The sequence below is a fragment of the Aplidium turbinatum genome, chromosome 9 (genome assembly GCF_918807975.1).
Source record: "Aplidium turbinatum chromosome 9, kaAplTurb1.1, whole genome shotgun sequence".
Taxonomy (NCBI): Eukaryota; Metazoa; Chordata; class Ascidiacea; order Aplousobranchia; family Polyclinidae; genus Aplidium; species Aplidium turbinatum.
The window spans coordinates 15429158-15435642 of record NC_137480.1 but is presented as its reverse complement, the minus strand read 5'-3'; positions in this window follow the sequence as shown (position 1 = coordinate 15435642).

Genomic DNA, 6485 nt, shown 5'->3' with positions numbered 1-6485 from the left:
CAAAAATAACAAAAAAATCACGCAATTGGCAATTTAATTCAAATCTGTGCACATAATTTAAGCGTTAAAATCGTTATATTTCAGTGGAATCATAAATGTGTTTATGTTTTATTTGTCGTATCCAGGCTTACGCCAGGTAATTGAAGATTTAAATTAAGTGGACAGGACGGCAAAGAAGCCAATCTTTGTGACCACTCGGCAATGCAGTCGACAATGTGTTTAGAGAAAAGTAAGCACATTTTTTACGATGGCATAAAAAAGAACAAACTTATGTCGCGTAAAAACACACGAAAATTTAGTAATATGCATTTTCATATCAACAAGAGACTAGGTGTTGTAGCCTACTGATGAGACACGTGTTCTACACTTCTAGTGAGCGCATAAAAAAATTCCAGGCAAGTCATAGAAAATGCAACCTATTGGTCCGGCAAAAAATTCTTTTTCTGTAATTGATTTGTTGGACTTACGAAATCGAAGTAAAAGAAAATACCAAAACCCAGATAACATCGTACAATCCAAAGCAAATGATGCATTTCATTCATTTATATGGGCATTCAAAACAAAAGCATTGATGTTGTTTTGTGTCGTTTCAAATTAATTTTCTTGTAAAGATTTTCATTTCAAATCACCAATTATAGAACAAAATTTCACCTCTTTTTGATAAAACAGATCACTTCTTTCACCCTGATTGGTGTTTTAGCTAAGTCATATCAAAACATAGGCAGTGATAGAAACGTAAAAATCAAGGGCACCGTGCAGCATGATTCTAATTTTATATATTCCTTTTCTGGAAAAGTGTCGATTGATTTAAACATAGTCATGAATTAGTTTTGAAAATCTTTATCGTCAGACTGCGAAACGGTTTAGTTAAATTAGGCAGTTTAACATACGATAGGCAACTCGCAGTGGCTTTGAATCACTGCCTCAGACCGGTTTCCATCTCACCAGATGTTTATCGAGAAAACCAATCTATATTTGGTTTCAGATAATTTTATATAAGTTATAAAACATGTCTTGGCATTTATTGGAAAAGGTTTTGGACGAAGTATCGAAACAATCCACATTCTTTGGCAAAGTATGGATCACTTTGCTTTTCGTTTTTCGTGTGATAGCCGTTACGAGGATGGGGGATACAGTGTATGCGGACGAGCAAGCAGCATTCAAGTGAGTCAAGAGAAGACTCAGACAGCAAATCAACCGTTTTTACATTGATTTAACGCCTGCAGACGTTGAATCAATGTAAAAAACAGTTGATTGGTTGTCTGTGAAGCTGCAAGTAGTTCAATTACAGTAATATTGCATAAACGCTCAACCACAAATAGCAAAACATATCGCTTAATAGTTGGATTTTAAAGTGTTTCAACACCACAAGATTTGTATGCAATTAAAGGTGTTTTATGAGTCATTAGTAGGGAAAGTTTTTGCTACTTCTGTAACTTTTTTTACAGCTTCCTACAGCTCCCTAAATACTCAAAATTTATGTAGTATGATGTTTTAAGCTGTTTGTAGGAATTTTATATTGCAACTTTTTGCAACTTATTTACAGTATATTTTACTTGCAACTTTTTACTTCAACTTTTATCAAGTATTGCGCAAAATGTAAAGATGTGATTTAAAAAACATGCTGTAAAACTGTTGCTAGTAGGCCCATGGTGCTATTCTCTTTGATTTGCATAACAAAGAAATATTTGGCATTATATGTAAATAGATCGCTTGAGTAAATCACTGTTGTTTAAATTTGACAGCTCTGCAGGAGCTGACAGCGAAATGCTGTGATGTAGGTTTCAAATCTCAAGAACATCAAAATGTATGCATGATCGATAGCGTACAGAAAAGAAAGTCCTAAGTTGTTGGGTTATACAACAGAACTATTCGAGTATCTCATACCCTAATAATTTAAAAATACTTGTGCATAAATGCAACTTTTTACTGCAACTTTAGTTGAAATTAAGTGCAAATTTCTCACGATTTTAATGCAATAAAAACTTGCCCTAGTCATTAGATTTGAAAAACAGGATTTGAAAATAGCAAATCAATCCACTACGCAAATACGTTCATGGCACACATATGCATCAAGAACAGATGCAACGTAAGCCGCTTTTGCACGCTTTGATGTCCCAAAATAAAATACTGCATTAACCTAATCGCAAAGAAAAATCAGGTTGAGCTTTCAAAATGCCTAAATAATATAATTTCATGGAACAGAAGCATGGAGATATGCAGTAGAAAGGTATGAATAACACTGTAGGCCACGGTGACCTATAAAACAACCAGTTGACAAAAATAGCCTATAAAACTTTAGTTTTTCCTGCGTTATTTGATCAGTTTGTGGTAAATTTACAAAGTCTGTTAAGATTTATAATAGCCTGATATTGCTCACCAGAAAAAACAAAATTTTACTGTAAAAACAGCACATGGCCGAGTAGTCCACGCTCGGCAAGCATGAAATGCTATTCAGGCGTGATGCTATTTTTGAGTGTTTGACTTCTATGTTTGACAAGAATTGATTGCAATAAACAGGGTTGTTTCTCCCATTAACATTAAGCTGTGTAGACCAATTCCATTAACAATTAGTCATATAGCAACTCATATAAGTACCGTAATGCCAATAAGATCTCAGAATGACAAGTAGCCGAGGCTATCTTTTAAAACTAAAGTCTACCGATAAAAGTTCTTTCTATATGACTTGCAATTGCAACCGATGTTAAATTTTTGAAAGCGTTCGAAGAGCTTCATTTAGATGTTAGCATGATGCATTAAAGATTCTTATAGTGAAAGTTTCGATAACGAGTGCAACTGCCTTGACTAAAATACTACTTATTATTACTTTACAAAATGTTGCAATTATACAGAGAAAAAGCAGGCCTACTCGCGACCAGCACGGCCTATAGGCCTACTCTCTGAAAATAGAGTGCAAATATAGAGTAGACCTATTCAGTATTCACAGAGCCTTTGTGGTGTTAAGTTAAAATGAAGTGTCAACATCACAAACCTTTCTAAGCACTTTGTGGACTTTGAAAAATTTGGCTAAATCCTACTTGCAGAGCATTTGTTCCATGCCCTACTTTCGGAGAAAAAAATTGTCAAATGTCATCGACAGACGTTGTTATTTTATGAACTTTGAGACAACGCTTTCTTGTGTCAGACATGTGTGAATCAAGAGACTGCGACACAATGGAAACTCTATTAATTATTTAACTATTTTAAGAAGAAAAATAAGTTTTTATTCTATTGCAGACATAGAATACATGGCTTGCTATCACAGCTTGCTTAATCTCAAACAAACAGTTTTACGCATTTTATTCTCCATTGTAAAGGTCATCAACCTCTGATCAGTCGCTGGCGAAAAGTAGATATGGGGTTTTGGGAAGATACAACGTTTTTTGGCATAGTGCATGTATGTATAGGCTCAGTTTCCATGCCTTTTATGCCTTTTTGTCCAACTAACAATTCAATGTAAAAATGAACAAAGGTGTTGATTTTGAAGGTATTTTTTTAATTGTTGGATGTTATAACAATTTGAGTTGCTGCAGTGTAATACAATTATCATTTACTAACGAGTCAACGGCATGACGGGTTTTTTGGAAGCATTGGTGATTTATCAAAAGAGGCTATAGTAATGATAGTTGATTGATTAATTGATTGAATCTTTATCCTCGGACTGGGAAAGCTTCTTGCAGAGCTTAATCCTGGCAGTTTCGCATACTTGTAGAGGCTTTGAATCACTGACGCAGGCCCGGTCACCGAGATTGGCAGAGTGAAGTTTCCGATTGTTGAAGTCTTGTTGCCGGGGAGCTATTCCATCTATTAGATGCTGCTGAATGGAGAGCAGTTCTTAACGTGCGTTGCTCAAGCGCACACCCCGAGAGTCGAACCAGCGCCGCTTGATCTTGAAGCTTCTTCGTTCCAGAAGTGACGCGCTAAAACATATATACAGATTAAACATATGCAGAGGTCTTCCATGTGTTTGTTTGGTTAAAAAGTTTATAATACTGAAATTAAAAACCCAAACAATTATATAGGCTTTTTCTAAGTGTTATTAATTTGCTTTAAGCTACTTATTTATAGTGTAAGCTAATAAAAATATTTTTAGGTTCAAAAAAATTATTGACACCAGAAATTGTCATTGATTGATGTTTGGAATTATTAAAATTTAATTTTCAACAGTTCTATTAGCTGTATGTATTTATTTGAGTTTTATATATTAATAAAAAACATTTTTAATTGCTATACACATGTTAATGCAAATGCGTAGAAAATAATATCGCTCAACTTGGTCGAAACTCTAAAATATTACACTGCAAAAGGTTATGGTATGTTTGGAAAATAGAAATAATTTGCTTCATGGTTGTCAAAATATATCGATCTCTGCACTCCCCAAGGCATTGATTGATCTGAAGTGACAATAAGCGACCACATTGCTATCAAAAGCAATCTATTGACAAGCAAACTAGACGACACATGGACAAACAAGCATTAGCCCACGTGGTATTGGATGGCGCAGAGCTGATGGCTTGGCAGGGGCAATGGTTCGAACCCCATCCATGTGGTTTGTTTCATATGTCAATATGCAGTTGTCAACTGTGGTTTCAGATGCATCATAAAACGAAAAACAAACACATTATACTACTAATAGCACAAGTTATTTTGATCTACAAGCTTCTTGTACTTTAGTTCATGCTTTTTTTTAGATGTAATATAAAGCAGCCAGGCTGTGAAAACGTTTGTTTCAACGATTTCTCGCCTATCTCACATGTTCGATTCTGGGGTTTTCAGGTAATGTCAATATCTTATGCTTTTCCGGTTCAATTACAACTGTTGCAACTGTGCATGAGCAATGAGCATGTGTTAACAACGTCTCGGTGGTTGGTTTGGTTTTTAAAACTTTATCTTCGGACTGACAAAGCATTGATCGGTTATATTTGGTAGTTTTGAATACCTGTAAAAGCTTTTAACACAGAGCCGCTTACCGAGATTGACGGAGTGAAATTTCCGATTGTTGAAGTCTTGTTGCTAGGGAATTATTCCATCTATTAAGAGCCGTTGAATGGAAAGCAGTCCTTAGAATGCGTTGCTCAACGTACACCCCGAGGGTCGAACCAGCGTTTGCTCTTGAAGCTTCTTTGTTCACGAAGTCACAGGCTAACCAACTGAGCCATCGTGGTCAAGCGTAAATTGTTAAAAAATGCTCATATGCAAATTAAAAAAACAAACAAATCCTAATCTACCGGTACCCAACCTTGAATACATTTTGTCTACTTAAGTAAATCTATAATGAGCAGTATAAGATGCATCTAAAGATGTAGGCTATAAACCAAACATCAGGTTAACAATTTTACTGGTATTTTTACGGAACAACAATCTGTGATAGACTGGTAGAGCATTATTGAATCTTTCATTTTTGCTTTAGCTTAATTTATAGTGGGTTGTGTTATATTATTTTGCAAGTGAACTTTTCATTTCAGTTTATTACGGTGGTGTGTAGAAATAAACAAATTGGCAATTTCACAAGTTTCCACGAAAGCGTCCAATCAAACTGAGTGTGTGTTTTAATTTTGAGTATGGTGCTGTAGCATAGCAATCATGGCAACACGTTCATTTGATCATGCATCCGCACATCATCTTTTATATGTTTTAGATCATTATTGTAGCCACACCCTCCATGATGTTTATGGTTTATGCGGCTCATAAAGTTTCGCATCTTCCGATGAGTTGTAAACTGGTTGGAAGACAAATTGAACTACCTCGCCAAAAAAGCAAAGTTTCAAAAAAGGGTGACTAATTATAACAATGGAACCTTAATCACACATGGGTCTTTAATAGTATATATCATTTTAAGACTATTTTTACATGCGTTATGTGATATTGCGTCCAAAAAACTGCTAGCAATGTTGTTGTTGAAGCAGTAGATGCTCGTTGTGAACTGTAACAAGGATTAAATTCGTGATGTAAAGCTTTTGTAAAGTCTTGCTACACTCGACTGCCAAGAAATAAATTGTAGCCCAATAATTGAAAAGAAGATCCAACACATTTGTTTAATTGCTACTTGATTGTGCAATAGGCTACTAACCTTGGAACAGTGATAACTCTTCTTTTGATACAGATTCTTCAAGAGTATTTTCCAGAAAAACATTGATGTCATCACTAAACGGAGCAACTGTTTTGCCACGCCAACCTTGCCAAAAGAAAACAAGCGGAGGCTATGAATTGAAGACACGCAAATACGATGCAGTTAAACGATGGAAAACAGCACTTGATCCCACTCCAGTAGTTGAGCTGATCAGTTTAAAAGAAACTTCAGAGTCTCTTAAGCAAGACAGGGAGCACCTACATGAGGTAAGTACTAAGTAGATAATAGTGTGAGTTGATTAACTGTTAGCTACCAGTAGTCTGCAATTCAAAAACAAAGTTTAAGCTTACATAACCTCCCCAAAAGGATATCTTTTTGTGTACATTTTTTGCCGCAACTTTATTCTTCTGGAGAG